Source organism: Trichomycterus rosablanca, chromosome 4 (assembly GCF_030014385.1).
Source record: "Trichomycterus rosablanca isolate fTriRos1 chromosome 4, fTriRos1.hap1, whole genome shotgun sequence".
NCBI lineage: Eukaryota > Metazoa > Chordata > Actinopteri > Siluriformes > Trichomycteridae > Trichomycterus > Trichomycterus rosablanca.
In genome coordinates this window covers 9831447-9844324 of record NC_085991.1, presented here as the reverse complement: position 1 = coordinate 9844324, position 12878 = coordinate 9831447, and the positions used below count along the sequence as shown (strand labels likewise).

General features: G+C 34.8%; 1 long non-coding RNA gene across 1 annotated transcript; it reads left to right on the top strand.

Annotated features, from left to right (window-relative positions):
* Positions 1–5880: 5880 nt before the first annotated feature.
* On the top strand, positions 5881–7817 carry LOC134311381 (uncharacterized). Its single transcript, XR_010011396.1, has 4 exons — positions 5881–5955; positions 6650–6692; positions 6983–7031; positions 7207–7817. It is a non-coding gene; the product is annotated as an uncharacterized LOC134311381 (long non-coding RNA).
* The last annotated feature ends 5061 nt before the right edge of the window (positions 7818–12878 follow it).

Below are 12878 nucleotides of genomic sequence, written 5' to 3'. Positions count from 1 at the left end.
AGCATTAGTGATTACAATGGACAAGAATCTTAAATCTTTCCTGTACTAAGAAAAGAACAATAACAACAAAAAACAATGACTTATGTAAATGTATTACCTACCCAGCCACCTCATTAGCATCACACCTTCTTACAACATGATTAGACCCAAACAAATATGTTGATAACCACAGGCGAAATTTATGGCTGCATCGCTTTAAGAAAGTGTAGTTGGGAAAAAACCTTGTGTGAAACTGGTTAATGATTAACATAATATTATTTTTTACACAAAACGCTGTACAAATGTGTAGCAAGCTAACTACTTTAATGCAAAAACAGCAAGTTAAAGCATCTTAACTACTACAACAATAATAATAATAATATTAAATAACTCTATTTATATAACTTTTTCACAACGGTACTTATGATAGGTATAACGAAGAAGAGGAAAACATAAAAAACAGTAAAAGATGGATGAAGAAAAGTAATGAGCTGTGAAGAAGAAAGTTTTTAGTTGATCTTTGAAGAAAGAGATGGAAGAGCAGAACAGAAATTGTGGGAGAGAGTGGGGTCCAGAGTTTGAATGCAAAAGATATGAAGGACGGATGCACCATCCACATTCGAACAAAGACTGGAAAAGTTTTGGGGCAACAAGCAAGATTTCATTTGTATTTTAATTTGTAATTGGTTTAAGTGTAATTAGTGGTTTAGCAATACAGCTATAGGTGTATTATAAAGTATATATGTGTTATACATGTATAAAAATGTATTTGGTAACTTTTTCATTTTGTGATTAAGTATTTATCTAGTGTGTAGTTTTGTAGGTTAATAAGCTAATAAGAAAATGTATGTGCATGGAACCTTTATCCACATTGTATAAAACTAAATTTGACAGCACAATCACTTGCTAAATCCCAGAACCTATAGAGGAGGTGGGAGAAAGGAGTATGATAGCCAAGCTGTCATGGTGTAATAACAAGTGCAATATGTATTTATTTACAAAAAGTGCAATAACCTAATATATTTGCATATTTCTAATGAATATATTATTGTTGATATTTTTTAGAGTAAATAACTACACACTATGTGTGCAATATTTTCTAATGTATATATTATTGTTAGATGTTTTTTTTAGAGTAAACAACTACACACTATGTGTGCAATATTTTTTCTTAGTTGTATTTCTTTCCATTTTTTCCTGTCTTCATACCGCTGTAACAAGTTAATTTCCCTAAGGGGGTCATAAAGTCTTATCTTATCTTAATGTATTTTGCCATTAACAAAAAATAAAATCTCCTGGTTAAAAAATGTCTTCAGTCTTAGGAAAATGTAGTTTTAGTGTCTTAGGAAAGGTGGCTATGGGTGCGTTTGTGTGTGGAGTGTGTATGTGTGTGTGTGTTTATGATTGTTGTGTTGGTCTGTAAAGAAAAACTAAGTATCTCATTTATTTGTTTTATTATACATTTAATTTAAAATATAATTTTATATTTAGTTATCATTAATCAAATGATGTTTGCTTTAAGACACTAACTTAAAGCGCTTTTGTGTCTGAGTAGTGGTGGAGTGATGCGAGAGGTGTAAGTGAATGTGGTTGATGTTTCTTTAACAGACAAAACAGGGTATGCCGTGATACTCTTTATTCAACCCATCATAAGCCCGAAAATCAAATAGGTTAATTTTAACTTCCTTAAAGTGGTCGCAAATCCGGCTGCCATATGCATTGACATACAGGTATCTCTCCTTTCTTGGAGCAAAAGTCAAAATTGTTTCATGAACGCTAGAACTACAGTTTGGTGTATCTGTAGAATATCTAAAAAGTATCTGATTTACACATGCGGTAGACATTTAAAGCTTTGTCTTAGAAACCCAACTGTGTGTGAATGCTTAAATACTATATACAGACATTGTCACAGCATTGGGGGAGCCATAAAATCTTTTGATGTTAGAGACCTAACCAGATAAGCCCTTGAGGTGTGAGGTGTGTGGGGTGTGTGGGTGTGTTATGATGTTGTGTTGGCCTGTGAAGAAAACTAAAAGTTTCTATTGTATTTGTTTTATTATACATTAATAAAAAATATACTTTTTTATTTAGTTAGCAATAATCAATGATGTTTTGCTTTAAGATGCTAATTTAAATCGCGTTTGTGTCTGAGTTGCGGTGGAGTGATGCGGGATGTGTAAGTGACTGTGTTGTTGTTTCTTTTAACAAACAAAACAGGGGTAGGCAGTGATAGTCTTTTGTTTATCCACAATCGTCATAACCACCCCCGAGAATCAAATAGGTTATTTTAACATCCTTAAAGTGGTTGCAATACCGGTTGCCATATACTTTGACATATCTTTTTCTCCTTTGTGCAAAAACCAGTTTGGTTTCACGAACACAAGAACTAACAACCGGTGTACCTGTAAAATATCTAAAAAGATTTAGCAGTCTGCGTGATATGGGGTTTCGTAAACCTTTGGACATGTGTTTGTGCCCACCATTTGTGGGGTGGGGTGTACATCTGCAAATCCTTTGTAGTAAAGATAACCCCTAGCCTTAAAACTAAACCTTAAACATTAACATATATAGAGACATCGCACCTAATTGACTTTTGATGTTAGAAACTATGAGGTGCCTAACCAGATGAGCCCTTGAGGTGTTGGGGTGTGTGGATGTGTTTATGATGTTGTGTTGACCTGTGAAGAAAACTATAAGTTTCTAATGTATTTGTTTATTAAACATTTAATTTAAAATACACATTTATATTTAGTTAGCATTAATCAATGATGCATACTTTAAAACACTAGCTTATATCACTTATGTGTCTGTGTGACCCCATTTCTGTCAGTCAATATTACTAGTCAATCATGGTTGATGAGGTGGGGTAGGGAGAGGTGTGTGGGGGTCTGTGGTTTGGGTGGGTGTGGGATTGGGGAGAGGTGTGTGTGTGTTGGGAGGGGTGTGTGTGTGTTGGGAGAGGTGGGTGGTTTGGGAGAGGTGGGTGGTTTGGGAGAGGTGGGCGGGTGGGCGTTCCATGCCTATGTCAGTCAACATAACCTGTAAATCAAACTAGCCTGTCGCTCACAGAGGTGGGGGCAGAGGGGGTCATAAATCAAGGGTCATAAATCATATTTTGACAGATAGTGTAGGATATATACTACTCATCAGGTAATAATAAACATATTTATTAATAAATCGAGGTTATTGATTTGGTACATTGTTTTTAAATTACACATAATTTTCTTTTTTCTTTTCAACAGGTGGTTTTGCAGATGAAATTAGACCAGTAGAAGACAACATTGTTGCAAAAGAAACAGAGACTGTTACTCTAAAATGTTCATATCAGTCCAGCAGCAGCTACATTTTGCTTTACTTGTACAAACAAAATCCTAACAGCGCACCACAGTATTTACTGTATAAAGGTGCAAAATCACGTAGTGGTACAGAGAGCAAACCGACTGACTCTCGATTAGAGTCAAACACATACGATACATCTACTGAACTCACTATCAACAATCTAAAGCTGACAGATTCTGCTCTCTATCACTGTGCTCTTAGAGACATCCAGTGATACAAAGCTATTGAGATGCTGTACAAAAACTCACATGTATGATAGCTCAGAAGATCAAAGATATTTATTCCCACAGCTTGTTAACCACACACACACACACACACACACACACACACACACAGAACAATATAAGTAGCACCTGCTCTCTCTAATTGATTGTTAGTATCTTGTATTATTTATCAAAACATGATATTTAACACCCATAACAACCTTGTAAAAAGTGATTGGTAATTGTTCTGTTAATTAACATGTATTTAACATAGTAAGCTATTTTAACTAATTAGACACAACCAAGCTCAGTGTCCCCTAGACCTGTAAAATAAAAATCATAATATAAATTGGTCAGCTGAAGTTCATCTTGTTTCATCTTGTTTTCAAAAGTGGACATCCAGTTCTCCCTGGCAAAGATGAAAAGGACCATACACAGCGCTGTCAGCAAAAGGTACAAAAGCCAACATCTGTCATGGTATGATGGTACATCAGTGCTCACAGCATGGGTAACACATATAAAAGCATTATTGGTAAACTAACAACTAATCCCTCTTTTTCACTTCAAACATGATCAGCTTTTAGATACCCAACAATAATGATCAGTTCCTTTTTTCTACATTTAAAGCATCAGCACAGAAACAACAATAATAGATAACAGCTACAATAAAATCTGTTACTGTAGTAAAAAAAGACTTCTGAGTGGTTATACTGGAGAAAAATGATGTTCAGTAAGAAAACATGGATGTAATGCTAAATTTACAAGTGTGTGTGTGTGTGTGATTGTGTAGGACTTCTGATATAAAGATGATTGCATGGCACAAGTGATGAAGCAGGTCAGGGTGTGAGAGTCCCCATCATTCAGTACAAAGAAGTGTAAAATACCTCTCTAACTTTGGATGGATTTTGCAAATCACCATTTAAAAATGTTTTTATGGAACATTTTTGTTTGTAAACCATTTTTGAGTTTGGAAAACTTCTATATGTAACATTTTTGAGTGGTTGCAGATTTTAATTTTCTCTCTTCTAATCCAAACATTTAAACACAAGAGTAACATAATGATCATTAAAATGTTGCACTGGTTGTTGAAAATTCTCTTTATCTCTTACATCCATGTTTTATACTGTATTCATTACTGTAAAGTGAATATGGAAAGTGAGACTTTTGGAATAACCATATCTGATTGGTTGACACTATGACAGAACTTCTGGTTGCTGCAATTTGATCAGACAAAGAGTTAGAAGAATTTTCACAGGTCGATACTGCAATCTGATTAACTGTTAAAATGTTATGAAACACATCTGTTCTGTTCACAATGTAACACTGGACACAGGGAATAATACTGAAATCCTTATAAACAGTGAGCAGAGGTAAAGCTTTAATCTACACTGTAAAAAATAAACATTTTTTTTACAGGTTTTCCCAATACATTTTTACAGTTTTTCCCTGTATTTATAAAAGACAGAATTTTTTTGTAAAATTACAAGAATAAACCGTATATTGAAAAGTGTCATGTGATTTACCAAAAAAATCTGTATAAATAAAATACATAAAAAAAAAATCAGTTTTTTAACAGTTTTTAGATGACACTTTTAACAAAACTAACTGTAAAAATAAAGTAATCTTCATTGACAAAAATAGCAGAATCTTCTGTAATTAAAAAAAACCTTTTGTTATGCCGATATATCACTGTCAAATAACTAAAAATACTGTTAATAATGAATTTAAAAATGTACAATTGCAAAAAAATATGTGAGCAAAGAAAGAAATATTTTGTAATTTTGCATTTCTTAACCACTACTTTATATACATAAATTGAAAAAACAAAGGTATTGCCTACCTTATGAGACAGGCAACAATACAATTTAAACAGATTTTAACTTTTACTTTATTTATGCATTTGTATTAATTTAAAGATTGAATTGTTAAATAAGTGCATTTATACAAACTGTGTAAAACCATAGTCAAATTTAAAACGTTATTAACTGTGATTTATTCTCACATTTATAATATGTAAATCAAGCATAATTTACCCATCCCCACATTCCCCAATTCACAGAAAAAATGTATTACAGTTCATCTGTGTAACATGTTGGGTGCACATTCCAACCAGAGCACCACAGATATAAAATGATGCTCTAACCTCCCAGTTACACACTTTTGAGTGCCTGTTGGTTTTGCATGAAGAATATATGCTGGTGTGACACAAATCAATTACATTTTAGATTTAAACATGACTGCATTGTGTTTATTTAACTCAAATAAATGAACCATTCATAACATTCGATGTTTTCTAGTGGACTAAACTTTACTTAGTTGCTTTATTTCCCTGGAACTACTTAATGCAATAAGTTTATCAGGTGAAACCGGATATGACGCACCGGGGATTACGCAATACATCGTGAAGGCACATTGTGTTTCAATGGCATCTCAGGTAATGTGAAGCTTTACAAAATCTTTTTCCATATGTCTAATTGCATGCTAATTATGATGTTTATCTTATTATATTGTTTAATATAGCTCTTTAGTTGAATAATATTCAAGTTTTATTGCTGTGCATGCTTTATTTGTTTAAAAATGCTAACGCTAATTCGTGGTAATGCTAACGGCGGACCTGCTTATAGTGATTTATTTATTAACATCTTTCCAGGGTTTCTGTGAATCATATTAAAGTCTTGAGGCAGATTTTAATAGATTGCCGTTGGCTGACTGTATATTAAGTCCGGTTGCGCTGTGTGTGATAACGTTGCACTGCCGTGGTGCTAGCTAGTGCTAAGCTAGCTAGTGCTAAGCTAGGTAGAAAACAAAAAGATGTGTAATATTTGCTGTGCCAGTGCATTAAAAAACATGGGCACACAACCTAGCTAGCTAAGATGTGAGCAGGCAGCTCGAGCCTGAGGGGAACGGCTTTTTGTTTGGCGCTCACGTTCTGCACAAACTTAAAAACAAAGTGATTCTGTAACGTTAGTATCATTACAAACCTGAGTTTTGTGACTGTTATCCTGGAAAGCACACACATGTGAACAGTATTGGATAATCAATGAATTTGTAATGTTAAAGTCTTTACTATAGAAATAATATTTTAGTTATTTACAACAAAATAATTGTCTTGTATCTTCTGTTTACAGATGGTTGGAAATGTGTAGTTGCAGTTGGACTGACCTTTTACTGGTAATTTTTTTTCTACATTTTATGCTAAATTGAAGAATATTGAGCTACTTTTGACTGAACACTGAGTTAAGTTTAGATTAAGTGAAGAAGAAAAAATGTGGAAATTCTTATTATTTATCCTATTTGGTTCTTTTACTTACTTTTTAGTTTTATGTATTTTATGTCTATTTTCTTATTTAAGCTGGTAATTTCTTTATAAATATTTGTCTTGCTGATTTTGATTTCCTTTAGTTTTCTTTAGTAATTTTTTATTTATATATCATTTTAATAGTATCCAATTTCATCTACAGTTTAGGATTCCCCCAATCACGCAATACCATCAGCGCTAGGAGGGTGAAGGTAAGCACAAGTTTCCTCTGAGTTGTTACAGCAACCACCCCATCTTTTCGGGCCAATGTACGTCTGAGTTAAAATAAAGGTTGAAGTGAGATGTCAGATATGTTAAGTCCTAAATGGAAATTTGTGTACTGTTAAGTTTAAGAAAGTGATTTTTTCATCCTCTGTTCCATTGTAGGATGGTGATATGGCTGCAACTGAACGGGTGATTGAGGAAACTGTTCTGGGGATCTATGTGACTAGAGTTGAGGGAGCTGAAGCCATGGACCCCCCTGCCAATACTGGAGTGGTATTAGGTGGTGTGGTTCTAGAAGACCTGGGCAGTGTGTTCCTTGCCTTTGCAGTTCGGGCTGATTTATGCCTTATATATTTATAACTTTATGATTTAGAACCCTCCTACATTCAGATACACTTTTGATGTACTCCAAAAACTGTTTCTGGAACTAGATGCTAACAAACTGTCTCATAAAGCTCAATTACTAAATATCAAGCTGTTCAGTGAGTTCATACTGAGTATTACACTTGTGACGTACTGTTTATCGAATTCCACTGTGGTTGCACTTTCTGAAAACTTTAATGTTGGCACTGACTTTTGTTCATAATTCAGATTTGTTCAGAAGTGTTTCATGCCCATGTTTTGCAGACATTTCACTTAACTGTGTGCTGCTTTGTTAAACATTTTCCATTGAAATGAATTCTGATTGCACTTATTGTATGCTGTATTGTGTTAGACATCTGATTTTTACACTGATCAGCCATAACATTAAAACCTCCTTGTTTCTACACTTACTGTTCATTTGTGTGAAAATTATTTGATCCATTTTGAAGCTGAAATTAACAGAAGCTATTTATATATTGCATTTATAAAGTTATATATATGTTCTAAAGTTCTATTGTATATAACATGTAACAGCTGCAAAATTTCACAGTAAGCTTTTTTTTTTTACAGTGTAGATCTCCAGGACTCCTTTTGCTGTGCTGTATTTAATCTGTCAGCTACACCATCATGCCATTCTATATTGTAACAGTGACATTCTATGAAGTTTTTAATCAAATACATCCAGACATAGATTATACTTTTTGTAATCTGGATCAGTTGTGTGTGTTAATTAGTATTGAATAAAACAGTCAGCTAGTGAGCTGTTCAATCAGAATAATTATATAGGAAAATAAACAGAAGTTGGCAGCATCGATCTACATTTTACTATAATCTGACCCAGCTGCAGATGTGAAGAGGAAGTCGAAGTAAAGACAGTAAAGTGTAATTCAGTCATGACACTGCTTACACATCTCTGTGTTCTTCACATTATTTTAGGTAAGACATCATGAGCTCTTGTTCAATATTTGTATTTATGTTTATATTCAACATCAGCTAAATACACACTAATATTTTACATGAATTTTACATTTATATCTGATAGAAATAAAGAAAAGAAAGAAATCTGATTTATATTTTTCCTTTTATACAGGTTATAATTCTGCAGCAGAAATCAAGCCACTTTCTACAACTGAAAATGTCCTGGAGAAAACTTCTGTTACTTTATCCTGTAATTACAGTGGTGATAATAGTGCTGATGATAGACTTTTGTGGTATCGTCAGTACTCAACATCCAGACCAGAATTCCTCATTTTGATTACTGAGAGTAATTTAGAAATAAAAGCCGATCCTCCAGTAGTTCCTGGAATTTCTGTAAAGATAAATGAAGATAAAGATCGAGTGGATCTGAACATCTCCTCTGCTGCAGTATCAGATTCTGCTCTCTATTACTGTGCTCTGCAGCCCACAGTGACAGGAAATCATTCTATACTGTACAAAAACCAATCACTTCATTAAAGTTATTCTCTTTTGTCTGAAGTTCAACACAAGCTTAAACTTTAGGTCCACAAGAAAACAATTCTATTGATGCTTCACTCTTTCTTCTGAGTTTTGGCACTTTGCTTCTTTCAGTTGTATTCTTTAGATAATAGTAAAGCAATGGTAAAATCATTTATAATGTGAGCATGTAGTCATACATATATCTGGAATACATTCTTTGTGATAATACTGAACAATTTACAACATTGAAATGCTTTTAACAGAATTATGACAACATACATATCAGCAAAGTATTTTAATCTTATATTCATAGACCAAGTCTGATAAGTCTTGTGGTTTGTGACATAGTACACAAATAGTAGGTAGTCATTATACACACACTACATGAGCAAAATATAATTAGGGTTCCACATTGTATTCTAAGCTAAAGTGAGTGAGAAATAATTATAGATTCATTATATGGTCTTGTTGTCACTGTCACATTTTTTATTTTAAAATTCTCCACACATTCTCTATTTGGGACAAATCACGACTGCAGACAGGCCAGTCCAGTACTGTTGTTGTGATTTTGCATTGTCTTGTTGAAAAATACATGGACGTCCCTGTAAAAGATGACATCTTGATGGCAGTGTATGTTGCTGTGGTTTTACTTTTCTGCATTAAAGCTGCCATCACAGAAGTGTAAATTACCTTTGCCAAGGGCACTGATACACCCTCATACCATGATAGAACCTGGCTTTTGGACTTGTTGCTGATAACAGTCTGGATGGTTCTTTTGGTCGTCTTTGGTTTGGAGCACACAGTGTCCATTCTTTTAAAAAAAGACCTGGAGTTCTGATTCATCTGACCACAATACACATTTACACTGTGTGATGGTCCATTCTAGATGCCCCCAAGCCCAGAGAAGTCAATGCCACTTCTGGGCATGGTTAACATAAGGCTTTTTTTTTTTTTGCACAGTAAAGTTTTAAGTGGCATTTGTGCATGTAACTCTGTATTGTAGTGCTTGACAAAGGTTTACCAAAGTAATCCCTCACCCATGTGGTTATATCAGCTATTGTTGAGTGGCGGTTCTTGATGCAGTGCTGTCTGAGGGATCAAAGATCACAGGCGTTCAGCTTAGGGTTGCACCTTTAGCCTTTATGCACAGAAATTCCTCCTGATTCCTTGAATCATTTAATGATATTATGCACTGTACAAGGAGAAATATGCAAATTCCTTCTAATCTTTCTTTAAGGTACATTGTTTTTAAACATTTCAAACATTTTCTCACACATTTGTTAAAAAACTGGAGATCCTCTGATCATCTTTGCTCATCAAAGACTCAGCCTTTCCTGGATGCTGCTTTTGTACCAAACCATGATTACAATCACCTGTTGACATCACCTGTTTGGAATCACATCATTACTTAGTTTTTTCACCTCATTACTAGTCCTAAATTGCCCCAGTTCCAGCTTTTTTGGAATGTTTTGCAGGCCTGAAATGCAGGAATGGAGGTTTATTAATAAATGAAATGAAGTTGAGCAGATAAAACATGAAATATCTCAGGTTCATCCTGTCTGCAATCAAATAAAAATCAAAGTACATGTAAGAAACACTGTTTTTATTTCATTTGCATTTTTCATATTGTCCCAACTTTTTCTGATTTAGGGTTGTAGAAAAAAAAATTAGATTAACCTTTACAGTGTTAAATATGCATTTGTCAAATTTTAGATGCCTTTATGTGTACAAAATACGATTAAATTGGTCAGTAAAATATTGGAAATCTTGCCCTTGTATTTTTGTTACTTAAATAAAGGTTCAAGAAAATGAACAAATCACAGATTCTTGTTTTACTGCATTTCAAAAAGTGTCCACACTTTTCTAAAAATTGGGTTTGTTTTTAGGGTTTTGTTAGCTTTGTTGTGTGCATAGACTGAGAAGTAATTCTTAATATTTTTTGCAGACTATAAATTTTATATGACAATTTTCTGTATTTTTTGCCATTTGAATTAATATGATAAATCAATTGATTGGTACAATTTTCCTATTATTGCACAATGAGACCTGATCTGCACTGTTTTTTCTTTTAATTTATTTTGTATTTTGTATTAGGCATGGACGGGGACAATGAAAGCTGCTCTGTATTGATGTTGTTACATGCCAGCCTAGGGTATTTGAGTATCTCGTGCACCAAAATACACACACTCGTTTCACACTAAAGTGAGCTTCACAATTACAAATTTATTTACAATAGATTCAATAATACAGTCAAACCAAGCTCTCTCTCCAGGGGTAAGCAAGGCCAAAATAATAAACAAAACCCACACTAACTTTAAACCCAAACCTCTTACTAACCTAACCAAAAAATAAAGGAAACAAAAAAAAAACCAGGCTTCTATCCTGACTCCCTAACTAAACACAAAACCAGGAAAAAAGGGTTACAAACAAAATGGCACTTACCCCCTTCCAGCTCTTTTGAATACACATAAACACCCCACTCAATATTTACAATTATTTACACAGACAAGCAATAACATTCATAATTTACAATATTTACAATACTCAGCACCTTACTAATTCACTAAGGAAAACAGCCAACTACACAACACAATACACTAACTACCAATTCTCTCAGTCTTTGTCTTTCTCTCTGTGTGGTCTTCATTTCTTCTCCTTTTATAACCTCACCAGCACAGGTAGTTAGGAATTCTCTTGGCTCCACCTAGGGACAGGGAGGAAAAAGGAAGAACACACACACAGACACTACACAGCAGCTGTAACACCACCCCCCCAAACGGATTACTCAGGGGACCACTGAACATGACAAGGCATCCGCCACAATATTTTCTGATCCCCTTTTATGCTCAATTGTGATGTTAAATGGTTGTACCAGTAGAGCCCATCTCATTAAACATTGATTTTTGTTGCTCATCCTTGATAGGAAAACCAAAGGATTATGGTCGGTGTACACAATTGTAGGTGATGGATGTGAATTTAAGTAAATTTCAAACTGCTGTAAGGCCAAGAGCAATGCCAATGTCTCTTTTTCAATAGTGCTGTAACGAAGTTGGTAACTATTGAACTTCTTAGAATAAAAACATACAGGGTGATCAACTCCCTGACTGTCTTCTTGAATTAGGACAGCACCAGCTCCCATATCACAGGCATCTACTTCTAACTTAAATGGCCAGGTGAAGTCTGGTGCTGCCAACACTGGAGCACTACACAACAAACTTTTTGCACTTTCAAAAGCTTCCTGACACTCTTTTGACCAAACATACTCCACATTGTTTTTGATTTGTCAATGGGAACACCACTATTGAGAAATTTTTACAAAAAACTCGATAATATCCAGCCATACGCAAGAATCTGCGTAATCCACGTTTAGTACGTGGCACAGGGTATGCCAGAACAGCTGTTATTTTATCGGTAGGGGTCCGGACTCTACCTTGACCTATCTCCCTTCCAAGATAACGTATGGTAGCCTTTCCAAACTCACATTTGGCAAGATTTAATGTCAATGACGCTTGATCTAAACAATCAAAGACTCTTTTCAGTGTGCTTAAATGTTCTTCCCAAGTGAGTGTATACACCACCACATCATCTAAATACGCAGCACAATTAGGCACAGACTGAAGAATACAATTCATCAAACGCTGAAAAGTGGCAGGGGCATTACGCAGCCCAAATGGCATGACAGTATATTGCAAGAACGCATACGGGGTCACAAAAGCAGAAATTTCAGATGCACGGTCAGTAAACGGAGCCTGCCAGTACCCTTTTAAGAGATCCAACTTGGTAACGTATTTGGCAGTACCCACTCTATCAATACAGTCCTCTATTCGAGACAATGGAAAGGAATCAGGGACAGTGATAGCATTCACTTTTCGGTAATCTGTACAGAACCGGTAACTGCCATCCGATTTAGGCACCATTACACATGGAGAACTCCATGGACTGGAGCTAGGAATAGCCAAACCATGCCTTACCAGGTAATCAACCTCTGACTTCATAGTAGCCCGCATGACAGGATATACCCGATAATAATTTTG